Source organism: Macaca nemestrina, chromosome 1 (genome assembly GCF_043159975.1).
Source record: "Macaca nemestrina isolate mMacNem1 chromosome 1, mMacNem.hap1, whole genome shotgun sequence".
Taxonomy (NCBI): Eukaryota; Metazoa; Chordata; class Mammalia; order Primates; family Cercopithecidae; genus Macaca; species Macaca nemestrina.
This window is the reverse complement of record NC_092125.1, coordinates 162,413,155-162,427,735: the sequence shown is the minus strand read 5'-3', so window position 1 is coordinate 162,427,735 and position 14,581 is coordinate 162,413,155. Positions and strand designations below refer to the sequence as shown.

General features: G+C 38.5%; 1 long non-coding RNA gene across 1 annotated transcript in view; it reads left to right on the top strand.

Moving 5' to 3' along the window:
- The window catches only part of LOC105498373 (uncharacterized), a 143,792-nt gene that overhangs the window by 127,785 nt on the left and 1,426 nt on the right, over positions 1-14,581 (top strand). Inside the window, exon 3 of the long non-coding RNA XR_003021855.2 lies at positions 804-861. This is a non-coding gene — a long non-coding RNA (uncharacterized lncRNA). The remainder of the gene's footprint in view (positions 1-803; positions 862-14,581) is intronic.

Sequence of the window (14,581 nt, the reverse complement as noted above, 5' to 3'; positions counted from 1 at the left end):
TTATAAACATGATTATTAGATGTTCTAGCACTATTTGGCATGACTTCATGCTTGTTATAGAATTAATTGTTCTTTCTAGTTGACTTGGTGGGCACTTGTTTATACTCAGATGAATTAATTAATTATGCAAATGATCAATTATACAACTATTTTAATATATAAACTAGCCTGTGCCTGTATGAAATGACTTGCGTCTATGTGATCTTTAATCTATTGAAATATGTGAATAAATACATATATAAATAAATCATATAGATATTAATTGAGTTCTACTTTATGCCTTATACCGTGCTTGGCTGCAGATTAACAACAACAACAACATAGTAGTTGCCCTCAAAGAGATTGCAGTTTGTTGCAAGAAAAAAATGAATAGACAAAAAATATCATGTCATGTACAGCAATGAAGTTTAATAAAGTCTAGTTTGTGACATAGGTCATAAAAATAACAAAAACACATATTTCAGAACTCCAGAGAATGCATTAGGGTTCTGTTTCTTTTTCTGAAAATAGCTGAGGGGAGACAGTGAGTATTAGACAGCTTCAGATCAGCAGTTCAACCACTGCGCTGAGTCATGGGCCTCCGGGTACTCCCCTGCCTGTGGTCTTGTTCCTTGGAGTTTCCTGTGGAGTCAGCAGAAATGACTTCTAATCCAATCCAAGGCCACCTTGCTCTTAGTCAAGGGCCTTTTGAAAGAGTTATGTCAAAGTATGTGTCATGAGCCTTGTAGGGTAAACTGATAAATATATATATATATGTGTGTATATATATAGTTTTTTTAAACCAAGTTTTTGCTCTTCATTAGGTGGCTTTTCTATAATATAAAGATGGAAATGGGATGAAGATGTTCACTGAAAATTAGGGTAACGTTCAGATGCCATAAAAATGTGCTCTGATACTTGGACAAAGGCAGCCCCTTTTGTGTGACTTTTTGTCTCTGATCATTTGCTTTCTTAAGCCATCATAATCACAGGATTCCTATATTACACTTACTTATGGTTTATAAAGTATTTTCATGCTTACTTTTTCTAATACGACACTGTGAAATAGAATGAATATTCTATTCTCCTTTGACAAATGGGGAAACTGAGACGTCACAAATTTATTTAATTTAATATCACATAGAGTATAAAGGCTGAGCTGACCATAAAACTCTGTTATTCAGGCTCTAAAATTATTGCTCTTTTGACTCCAAAACACCAGTTTTATGCTGTGCCATCCAAAGTATTATGGTGCCTTTTTCTCTGCTCTTTTTTTCTTCTTCTACTCTCCTCTCCTTCTATTTCTTTTCTTTCTGTCTCTTCCTTTTTTTCTCACTACATTCTCCATCCCCCTTTCTTTGTCTTTCCTTTCCTTTCAATCCTATGAGGCACAGGAATCTGGCAGCCAAGGCAACAAAGAACCGCTTCCATGGAAAAAGAGTAAGGAAAAGTAATATGGGCTTTTATATATTAACGGTTCTTGCAAACAATAACCAATGTCCAACGTTATTTTCGTCTGCCCCTGCCCATTTTTGGGTGAGTCCAAAACAAAGCCAACTAGAAACATCCGTGTATAAAGCATAACAAAAATAACATGTGTCACGTATGTGACACAGATGATACAACAGTGACTTTATTGCTGGTGCTTTTATAACTACAGTCTAAGAAGGATAACTGGGAAGTGGGAGATGGAACAGAAAAGTCATCTTAAGCACAGTATTTCCATTCCTCTTTTCTAGACTGAGGTAATACTGCCTTTTTGTTTCTGCCTCTTTAAAACATTTGTTGAGATTTCTATTTAAAACTCTTTTCGGAAATAACTGGAGCATGCACTTACTTGAGTAACATGCAGAACATTCAGTCCCCAACTCTCCAGAGTTCCAGAATGGCCCCTTTTGGAGTTTACAACTCATCCACCCATCTGTGCATTTGGTCCCCAGAGACCAGTGCAAAGCCAACAAAGATGAAAGTCTTTGGGAGTCTGTGCTTTTGAACATTAAACCACTGGATCTGGAGTCAGAAAAAATTCTGCAGTCCAGATTTAAGATCTCCCTTTAGTATTTTGTGACTTTGGTTAAAAAAAAATAGCCTCTTAATTTCTCTGCAATTTCCTTACCTGCAAAATGAAAAGACTGGACTAGGACAGAATCCTATGATTTTAAGATATTGTAGGAATAGCTTGTGTTTCCAATGCCCTGAAATGCTGAAAAAAATGCAGAAGGCCACTTGGGTAGATGGAAATCACTTTCCGGTTTATTTTTCATTGATCTTTACAATAACATTATAATAGAACAGATGTTTTTAAGGATTAATGAGTGATAGATATAAATTGCCATAATAATATTGCTTTACTGTTTTCATCCTGGTTCATTAACTGTCATTAGAGCTACCATGTGACTTGTATTTTGCATGTGGTGTGATGTAATCATCTAGTAGTTGTATTCTTTCCCCCACCAAAGGATCCCCAAGCCTACCATTTGAATCAATGGAGGTGTGAAATTCATTTCCAGATCATCTCTTTAGGAGATCACAAGGTCATTGGTTCTCATCAAGAATATGGATGAGGAAAACAAGATACTAGAATAGAGCAAGAAAAAGAGAAGCCAATTCCCACTGCTCCCTGAAGTTTAAATAGTTCCCCTGTGGTTTCAACCTCAGTTCTGTTCTGCTTTTAATTTAAAACCATTCTCTACCAGGCAACTGATTTTTGCTAGTCTCTTGGGTGATTTTCTAAGACAGATTTCACTGTATTCTACCCTTGTGTGTGCACTTAGCTCCCATTAGCAGTAATGGGTGTTATGCATGTATAGCTCCCATTAACAATAATGGAAATTATGCATGTGCATCCAGAGGAAAGGATGCTCCCCAATGTTGGAATTTTTTCAGAAGGAAAAGTACTCCTTATGCAGCATTTGGCTTTTGTTTTAGGCTCTTTATTGTGGTGACGATTTGTGCTGCAGACAATGAACATGGTGTGAAAGACTGCCAGCTTCCCGGTGTGCAATCTGTACAGTATTTTTTAAAAATCTTGGCTTATAATTTTTTGCGTGACTAAAACAACAGTCAGGCAATAGTCAGACAAAACTTGTTAAAGCGGTAAAATAGATCCAGATCAATTAATAAAGGGTCATGAATAGGGGCTAAATAAGTCCCCTACAGCTAGGAATTCTGGTAGGTAATGTCCCCTGTTTCAAGATAACCAACAGTATATTTGTACAGATGGAAAAAATAATTCTTTAAAAATAACCGAGTGCTATTTATGCAGACCATAATAACATTCCTCCAGATGAATGTGTCTTAACCCAAAGAGACAATTTCTATCATAACACGTTGATAAAAAAATGGTAGGCCAAAGGTGATATTATAAGGGGCTGTGAATCATTGGCATATTAATTTAGAACAAATCATGCAAAAAAGAATCTTTAACTTTAATATGAAGTCAAGAATATGATTCATCTTCCTTTTTATGAGTGGTAGAATACGTTTAATACTTGAAATGTTTTTGAGTTGTCAAAGTGAGGGTCTAAGTAATTTATCTCTTCTGAGAGTGCCTTTTGCTGAATATCCAGTATTATTGTTCATTTGTAAGATAAACTAGTCTGTGTCTAGTCTTGGACACCCCCTGGCACTGCTCGGTGATGAATAAAGTCAGACTCTGTGTAAGGGTTGGGTTCTGATAGTGAGAGTGAGGCACATAAAAAGCCCTGGAGTGTTTAAGAGCACAAGCTTTGGGGAGAGATCCACCTGCATCTAAATGCTGACCCTGTCACCTGGGAATTTATTTTACTTCTCTGAGCCCAAGTTACCTCATATGTAAACTGAGAATCATAATTCTCATCTTGTAGTTGTGAGGATTAAACAAGATCTAAAATTGCATTACCAGAACTATTATTAACAATTATTAATCTATTTAGGGAAATAAAATTTGACAGTGCTAGATGTCAAAACGTTTCTCTAGCCATATCATGTGGATCAGCATCAAATTATCTAAAATCTGTTGTGTAATTTAAATACAATCTATTTTTTATTATTTAATAATAAACATGCCTGTCATAACCTGTACTTCTATTTTGAGGAGAAGAATAAACATAACAATATTCTCAGGAAAAGAACCCCAAATACACAGGTTGACATCTGCTTTATTTTTCATCCTAACCAGACTTAAATCATTATAAACTTTAAATTTTTTAAAAACATACAGTTACACAATTTTTCTGAAAATGAGAACTCATATTTTTTCTTGTTTCCTTAGCATTATGATATTGAATGTGCAAAAATTTATAAGCAATGAACTTCTTTGCAAAGTTTATACATACATTCTAACTGTTGCTGTCTTGATAATGCAACATCATGTAAAAATATAGATTTTACCCATTAATTTTGTTGATTAGCTAGTCACTTAGAATATTGCTTTGTAAGGACAGACTATCCCCGTGTGATTAGGGCATACCTAATCAATCTTCCTACACCTTGATTCTACATCTGCAAAATGAAAAGAGTAGTGTTAACTTCATCAGGTCATTTTCAGAGTAAATAATTTAACGTATAACATATGTGGTGTTGACAAGTTGATTCTCCGAGGAAGGTCTTGAGAATGGAGAGAGAAGCCTTAAGAAGGAACCACAGTTGTAGGCTGTGGAAAGCCAGCACAGCAGAGAGGTACTTTGCTCCTGAGGAAACACTGGGGTGGAAAACGTAAGTGATGATGAGAATGAGGAGGATTCTATGAGGCGATAAACGATGTATATTTTGCTGATTGCTCAGATTTTCCCAGGAACAGTGATATGGATTAGCTTTGTGTCCCCATCAAAATCTCATCTGCAATTGTAATTCCCACATTTCAAGGGAGGGACCTGGTGGGAGGTGACTGGATCATGGAGGTGGCTTCCCCTATGCTGTTCTCATGATAGTGAGGCAGTGCTCGTGAGGTCTGATGGTTTAGTTCCCACTCGCTCTCTCTCTCCTGCCACTGTGAAGACGGTACTTGCTTCCCCTTCACCTTCTGCCATGATTGTAAGTTTTCCGAGGCCTCCCCAGCCATGCAGAACTGTGAGTCAATTAAACCTCCTTTTTAAAATAAATGACCCAGTCTCAGGTAATATCTTTATAGCAATGTGAGAAAGGAGTAATACAGATAGCATAGGCAGCTGTAATTAGTACATGCCTTGGTTCTTTTCAGAGAGATTTGCCGTGATGCTAAAAGGTGAAGCTTATTTCCAAAAGATCTCCTCTGCTTTGTCCTAGGATAGATGTTGAATTCCAATTTTATCATGGCCAATGACTACATTAAACAATTCCCCCTTTAATGGCTGATTTTTGGAAAGATTCATTTTTTTAAAACAGAAAAATTGCATTGATTAGTGATTGGGGTCCTCATTTTTATGACATGTGTATCTGTTAATCAGGATTTGTGATTATGTCTAGTTTCCACAGAGTTGATAAAATCTGTCTTAATTTTTTTAAATGAATTATCTGGAGTTTTCTTTTACTAAATATTTAATTTAGATTTTATTATTTATTTATTTTTGAAACACTGAACATAGCTTGTGGACCCCTTAAGGATCTGTGAGCTTGAACTTGTTACTATTGCTTATATATCACTGTGTATAAAATCTGTGCATGCTGATTTGTTCAGGTTCAGATAGAGTCCTTGGGTAATTGGTAATTAGTACCCCAAACACTCTCCATCCTCTTATTACTTTCTTTTTATTTCATAGCACTTATTACCACCTACACCTATACGTTTTGCTTTTGTTCCTTGTCAGTCACCATGAGGGCAGTGTCTTTGTCTATTGTTCTTACTGCTGTGTCTCTGGGACCTAGATTATTGTCTGTCATACAGTAGGTCCTCAATACCTGCTTGTTGAATGAAGTAGTTGATAATTGCTTCTTTTCAATAGCTACATTCTCCTGTATCAATGCAATGGGGGAAACAGGAGGTTTCTGTGTGGTTCTATCTGCAAGATAGGCAACATGGTACTGTGTACCAACTCCAACTCTTCGGCCAAAGATGTAGGTGTGAGCCCAACCTTTTCCATGAGCTATTTTGGCATGTCAGTTAATCTCTCTGAGCCTTGGATTTTGGATCTGTGTGAAGGGGAGAATAATAGTACCCTCACAGGGTTGCAGTAAAGATGAAACATGATAATATATATCCTATCGTTTCGTGGACCGCAAATCTTAGCTGTTACTAGCATATGGCATCACTGGAAAAAAATGAGACATTTGGGATATCATCCAAATAGTTGTGCTCTGCCTCTAAAAGCTATATGAGCTTGGGGCAAATCTCTTAACTTTTCTAGGTCTCAATGTCTGCACCTGGAAGAGAGTTGTTATTAATGATCCCAAATGTGCATCCAGCTAAGAAAATCCATGTCACTAAAGACTACATTTTTCTTTTCACATTCTTTCCTGTGGTTAGGGATTATATAGGTGTGCCTGCAATTTCTATGAAAATGCCATAAAAGAGATTTAATGTCAGGTGTTTGCTTCATTTTCTTATCACCATTAGGCATTGTCCTACTTAGCGTGACAAATTCACTGCCTAACGGTGCTCATGTTTTCAGTATCTTTTACTACAGCCGCCCAGGGTAGCTACAAGGAGCACCTTTTCCCACATAATTACTACTGTTGACGTGAGACAGCACATTTGACAGAGGCGGCTTGCTGTGTTGGCAGGAAGGGTGCCGAGTTATACTGGAATCTGGCCTTTCACATTCACATTATTCTGCCTTTGGAAGAAGGTGCCCTCCACCCCGCACTAAATGTGAGGAAGAAAACTGCTTTACCTGTACAAAACACTCTATTTACAGAGACTCTCTGGGGGGGGATTATGATAGCCATGGGCTGGATTTATGGGTGAGCTGTGCTTACCAGGTTACATCTTACAATGCAGGCTGATGAAACCCACTGTTCATGTTAACCGTCTGTGCTCTCTACACGGAGTGCAGCCTGTGCCTTCTCCTAGGAATCAGGAACCGAGGGCCTGGGAAGCTTGTGCTTTGCATTGAGGAGCTTGATAGCATGCAGCGGGATGGTGTTCTTAGGAAGGGAAACTTCCTTCAGGGCAACTTTTTTCCCCCCACATAGCAGATGTGGAATTCCTCTGTACCTGTTTAAAATTCTAGTTGGGGTTGTTAAACAGCAATTATACATGAAGCTATTGGGAACTAGGGTGAAGGTCGACAGAACAGTGTCTGGGTAGGCAGCTACACATTGGATTTTGGTGTGATAGGCAGAGTGACAGAGACTGCAACGATCAACTGGTCTTCAAGTACCTTATATTTCAGTTTAACAAACTGTTTTAAGGCTTGCCATAATCTCCATTCCAATTTGTAGGTCTACTCTTTCCCACTTTTCCCCAGAACATGTACTTAATTTCAATCAGGCAAACCTTACAGTTTGTAATAAGTCACATTCAAGTTCACCTGGTGTTATTTTGCTCATGTTATGCCTTTGGTCTACAGAAATTCATCGAATTCTACTACTTCTTTTAAGGTACAGATCAAATGCTGCCTGTCTCATTTGACCACAAAAAGCTATATAAATGTTTCCTTTCTCTGAACTATTACTATATTTTATGCTCACTTGTCAGATTTAACTCCCTCATAAATTATATAGCCCTCGATGTCAGAACAAAGGTATACACTTTTTCCAATTTCTCATGATCCTATGTGAATGTTGGAAATCTAGTCAGTTCACACAATTTTCTTGTTTTATGGTTGCAAAATTCCAAATGATTTTTAACATCTTTCTCCCGTATTAAAATGACAGTAGTTTTGATCTGCAATACTGTGTCTTTTATTTTGAATTCTTCTTTTTCAGTTCTTAAAGAGCCATGCAGAGTATAGCGCAGGCTCTGGCATATACACCTGCTCAAGAAATGTTAGTTTTATCAACACCACCTTCACTGGCTTTGTTTCCTGTGGCAGGTTGCTATGTCAACACAGAACATGTTTTATGCTTACTTCCTCCAAAACATAGTTGCCACCACATCCTTCTCCAAGGTCTTCAGAAGGAAGGGCAACCATAATTCGTTTATTTTTATTTTATTTATTTTTGGAGACAGTCTCGCTCTGTCACCCAGACTGGAGTGCAGTGGCGCAATCTCAGCTCACTGCAAGCTCCACCTCCCGGGTTCACGCCATTCTCCTGCCTCTGCCTCCCGAGTAGCTGGAACTACAGGCGCCCGCCACCATGCCCGGCTAATTTTTTGTATTTTTAGTAGAGACGGGGTTTCACCGTGTTAGCCAGGATGTTCTCGATCTCCTGACCTCATGATCCACCCGCCTCGGCCTCCCAAAGTGTTGGAATTACAGGCGTGAGCCACCACGCCCGGTCCATAATTCATTTTCTTTCAGTCACCGTCTTTCTTTCCCCCGCCCACGGTGATAATTCTTTCTGCTAGTCAGTATTATTTCCAGCATCTTCTAAATTTATTTTTCCCTTTAACCAACGTGCCAACTACTTTCCCCTAGAAATCTTCCATAATTAATGGACTGTTTATGCATAACCGTAATATTATAAATGCCTTAAGAAAACTATTATGAGTGATAATATAGTTGGGCATTTTTTGTGCATTTCTTTCCAAAATGGTGGCAAGATCTTTCAATTGGGTTTCATATATATAGAATGCATTCAAAGTCATTTGCTTATTTGCTTAGATTTTCCTAATGCTTCCGTCGCCCAGGTGGGGGTGCAATGGCGCGATCTTGGCTCACTGCAAGCTCCGCCTCCCGGGTTCACACCATTCTCCTCCCTCAGCCTCCCGGGGAGCTGGAACTACAGGCGCCCACCAAGATGCCCAGCTAATTTTTTTGTATTTTTAGTAGAGACGGGGTTTCACCGTGTTAGCCAGGATGGTCTCGATCTCCTGACCTAGTGATCCGCCCGCCTCCACCTCCCAAAGTGCTGGGATTACAGGTGTGAGGCACCGCTCCCGGCCCCTAATCATTCTTAATTAATTTTAGATGTAAATAGAATGAGACATTTTTCTGTTTTTTAAAAAAAAATTTAGCACAAAAGTGCAGCATGCAACAGCTGTTTGAAAAGAACCCAAAATGAAGAATTATAGCATTATGAACTGAAAGATTAATTATGTTTCTTATTAATTTGTTTTCATTTTTGAAACTAGCTTGAATTTCTTCTAAAAGTTGATATTTTTGGGAAAAGGACACACGCTGTCTTAAAAAGTGTTGTATTGTGGAATTCGATCCATTTGAGTTTCTGGCTCAGCCATTCCCTAATCAGATGACTTTAGACAATTTATTAAACTTCCCTGAGCCTCACTTTTCTTGTATGTAGAATGAGTATAGAATAGTTGCACCTACCTTTAAGATTTTTGGGTTTATTAAATTAAATAGTGTTTGTAGGAGACAACACAATGCTTGCCATATAGTAAACACTTGTTGCAACTCTGGAGTGATTGTTTCAGCCAAGAGCAAACTTTCCTTATTTTATAGCATACCAACAGTTTCCCAGGCACCTAACTTAGCCTGACATTATTTGTAGCTTTGAATTCACTGGAGTCCTGCCAGCTATGGCCCTTAGGGAGTTGCAGAGCTGAGGCTCCATTAATTGAATTGTTTGCCAGTGCCTTAAGGGCTCCCTATGAAAACTGGAGAGAAATGTGGGAGGTTTAGCCATAAACAAAATGTATAAAGGAGAAAATTAATTCATGGTTGTCTATTGCCTTATCATTTACTTTTTCTATCTCATTGTTTACAACTGTCATGTGCCTGGGTATGTGTGACAGCAGCTGTAATGGGATCTGGCATTAATTCAGTTCACAGACATAAGTTTCAAGCATAATATGGTAACAGGTGGCCATGGTGATAAATAACAAGGGGCAGTTCAAGCAGAGTCAGAGAGCTCTAACATGGAGTACTTTTTACTCACATGTTTATTCATTCATTTATTCATTTTTACTCATCAAATATTTATTAAGGAACTTCTATGTTCCAGGCACTGGTCTAGGTGTCTGGGATATATAAGCAAACAGAGGCAGAATTTCCTGCGGCAGACGCTTAAAGTCTAGAAGAACAGAACAAAACAGAGTAAATATACAATCAAGTAGAACAGATACACAATCAAATATAGCAAATATACAACAAACAGAACAGATACACAATACAATGATAGGAGAAGTATAGAAAGATAGAATAGTATAGAGAGGAACCTACCTGATATATGAGTGATGGAAGGTCTCCTTAAAGGAGTGTTATTTAAGCTGAATAGGCAATAGCAAGAGGGAAGTGTGTCTTGTTTCATGGAGAGGAAAATAAGTACGAAAAAGCACAGGGGCTTGAGTGAGCACGCTAAGAATGAGGGCCCGCAAGGCAAGCTAACATTTTGTCACGCCTTAAAAAGGATATTTTAAAAACTATTTATTCAATATTTATTTCTTGGGGCCAGGGAGAAATTGATTTTTCTATTAAGAAAAATTATATGCAAAACACATTCACCTAGTAATTCACTTCACTGGGTCAAAGCAGAGTCAATTTTGTGGAATTATTTAGCAAAACGTTCCCCATTTTCTTCTCTTTCTTCAGTTTGTGTGTGTTTTGAGCCAGAGAACTTCTTGGGAGGTGTACTAAAAATGCAAAATTTAGATAATAAAATAAATGACTCATTCCTGATAAATACCACTATGCCACATATTATTTGGGTTTAGAAATTTAGCTTGCTACCAACTTTCAGCTGTTACTCAAAATATGTTTTGCAGAAATATTTAAGAAATCAATTTGTGTAGGGGATGGGAGGATATTTTTATTTACATTTGATAATGTTGACTCCTTTTCCAGAAGCAACACCAGTGTACATTTTGCATTAAATGAGGATTTGGGCCAGGCATGGTGGCTCATGGTTGTAATTCTCCCAGCACTTTGGGAAGCCGAGATGGGCAGATCACGAGGTCAAGAGTTCAAGACCGGCCTGGCCAACATGATGAAACCACGTCTCTACTAAAAATACAAAACTTAGCTGGGCATGGTGGTGGGCGCCTGTAATCCCAGCTACTCGGGAGGCTGATGCGAGAGCTTGAACCTGGGAGGCAGAGGTTGCAGTGAGCCAAAATCGTGCCATTTCACTCCAACCTGGGTGACAGGCAAGATTCAGTCTCAAAAACAAACAAACAAACAACAACAACAAAAACCGAGGAGCTGGAGAGCCAAATTAGCAAGGCTGGTATTTCTAATGTGCTCCAATAAGGTGAACACCCCAGCTGGTGCAGCACCTAATCAGGTCCTTAAATAAAATGACTGGAGCATAAAGTATAAAGGAAGAGTATGTGAGACAAGACCGAAAAGGTGAATGGGGGCCAGGAACAATGACTCATACCTGAGTAGTCTCAGCTACTGCAGCAGGCTGACATGAGAGGATCACGAGAGCCCAGGAGTTCCAGGCTGCAGTGAGCCACGATCACCCCACTGCATTACAGCCTGGGTGACAGAATGAGACACTGTCTGAAACAACAGCAACAACAACAAACTGAATGGAGTTTAGTTATGAAGGACCTTGTATGATATATGAGGAGTTTTCAGTTTATCTATTAAAAAATGTGAGACCATGGAAGAGTTTCAAGCAAGAGAATGACAAGGCAAAATTTTTGGTCTAGAAAGATCTTTCTTGCCTCAGTGTGGACCAAAGCCTCGGAGAATGACTTCAAAAAGGAAAACGCATTAATGGAATGTTGAAATGATTAAGGTGAGAAATGATAGTAGTTTGAATTAGGGGAAACATCAGTAAGGACGGAAAAAAAGTAGAGTTTAGGGAGTGTTGACACACTCCCTAATACCAGAAATATTAGGATAGGCATTATCAGGTGAACCTGTTGTCAGATAACGAAGCTCCATCCCCTAGACTGGAGTTCAAGGGCAGGACTACTCTAGTCCACAGTCACAAGCCATGAATGGTAGCAGTGAGATGAAGCTTAAATATCCAAGATGTGAGGAATTATAGACCTCCAGGTAATTAAAATGGGGATCCTGGGGATGGAACTGACATGCCAAGTAGAGACCTTTTTAAGTAAAAGACTATGAGAACAGGAGTGTGGGGGTGGGGGTGATAGTGAATGCTACAGTTCAGCGAGGATGTGGAACTGTGAGGGTCCTGTCTGAGGGCTTTCATGACATACTCTTGGATCAACAGCTAGTTGGAAAGAATGTAAGAGACTAGAATGCTAATAGCTGATAATGACATAATGTTTTACATATTCAGTTTTTGACTTCCTCCGCACAGCAGCCAGAATTGTTAAATAGAAACCTGATCATGTATTCCTCTGCTTAAGACATTTGGGGGTTAGGGGTTGGATCAAGACCAAAACCTTCCTTATGGTTTACATAGCCCTGAGTATTCTAGCTCCTGGGTTACCTTTTGACCTCATCTTAAGGCATTCTCCTCTATCCCTAGGCTTCAGCCATCTGAGTCTTCTTCAGTGTTTTAGTTTGTTTTGTTTTAAAAATTTTAAACAATACTCTGCTTATTCCAAGACCTCCAGACATGCTGTTTTCTCTGCTTTAAAACTCTCTTCTCTTCCTTTCCATGTAATTCTAGATTTTAGCCTTAATGCTGCTTTCTCAGGACAGTTCCCCTGTTATATATTCTCATACTCACTTTCACTTCTTTTTCATGACACTTATAATTAATTAATCATTTCAGAAATAAGTACTCACATGTCTCTCTTCATGAACAAACTATAAACTTCAAGAGAGGGAGAACCATGTATGCTTATTTGTTGTGGTATATCTTATGCCTAGCACAGTGCCTGACATATGTATATATTTAATAGATGTTTGTTAAATGAGCAGTTGAATCCATGGATTATTTTTATGTACACTGTAGGTATGCCTTAATCCAAAGCATCAGCTTTCTAGTGGTGGCATCAAAGTCACCTCATAACAGAGAAACAAGGATCTTTGAATGGAAATGAGCCTTTCTAGTATCCTTTAAGTTATATTACTTAGGCAGTTACCTACTTTATTTAAGCAGAATGTTATCTTTGTTGGGCAAAAACCTAGTAGACAGAGAGAACAGAAATATACCTAAGCTAGTATGTTGAGGGATGTAATCAGAGGGTAGGAGAGCTAGGCTAGACCACCTAGTTTGAAGGAATGAGATCCATAAATACAGATCTTCCTAAGCAGAAGGCAGATATTTGAAAGATAGTTTTTTAAAATATTAATTGAAAGTATGAGTTGTTAATTTTTCTTCTTGAATTTTCTACCTCCTCTGTCCTTCATTCAAACACATAACAAGTTCCCTACTTCCTTACCAGATGAAAGGTTCTTGGCAGGATTTTCTGGCTTCTGTTTGCCCTCTGAGGATAATAGAATTTGAAGAGAGAGCAAATTGGTATCCCTGTGTGAAAGCAAGAAAGACAGAAGGTTTCAAAGGAGAAAAAGAGCTTTCTCCAGGTTGGGGGTAAGGGACAGGTCTGCCTGTCCTTGAACAGAAGGGACTTTTACTTCTTCCCTGGAAGCACTCAAAAGTGTGGCAGGACATCAAGGGGCATATTTACATAGTGAACTAGGTAGCTTAGATGCCAAGCTTGGGTTCTCAGCCTTGTTCAAGATCCTCTTGAAGCACAAATCATGGCATGGAAATGGCACACCGGTGAATCTGATGATATCACATGGCTGCAGCAAAATTCAGCTTTTGCCAATGTGGACAGATACTGCTAGTGATCAATGTCCTAATGCTTAGATATGGAGTAAAACGCAGAACCGTAGCACAAACCTGAAGGTGGGAGAAAGCCTAGAAATAACTGAGGTTGAATTTCTAAGTTGATGGGACTAGCTACCCGGAATTGAAATTAAATGATTTATAGACAATAATGAAATGTAATTTTGCTTAAGATTTATACCTGCTACATTAAGCAAGCAAACAATAACAAAAAAGTTATATTAGTCTTCTCTTTATAAGAGTATAGCTTATTTTTACTTAACAATTTTTAAAATTTTAAGTTGAGTTAAATTTGCAAAATATTTCCGGGAACTTAGCACTGAACCATCTGCACTGAATCAACTGATCTCATCAATAATAGACAGCTCTTAACAGTACCTTAATGATAAGAGTAATAAAACCAAATTCATGGCGAAGTGCAGTAGTGTGTGCTTGTAGCCCCAGGTACTTGGGAGGCTGAGGCAGGAGGATTACTTGATACTAAAAGTTCAAGTGCAACCTGGACAACACATTAAGAACCGCCCTCTTACACACATACACACATGCATGCACATGGGCACACACATGCCCTAATTCTAATTCACCATGCTGAACATGTCTATGGGGGCTACCCTTTTTATCGGGATGAAAAAAGAATTACACTGAGCACAAGTCTTCCAACAAAGAGTGGATCTATTATTAGTTAAGAGTGACTATGTCAATGAAGCACAAAGGTATGTCCTCCAAGGCAGTCAGATCTATGTTCTCTGCTATAGGAATGTGCAAAGGCAATATGCCTACTGTTAAGAGCAAGCTCATAACAGGCTGGCAATATCAACTTATCTTTGCTTGGTGGAGAACTGATGGCAAACAAATGAAATCTGGAAATCAGTATGTTGATTACTTATTTATTTGGCTTGATATTGAAATAAGCTTTTTCTAT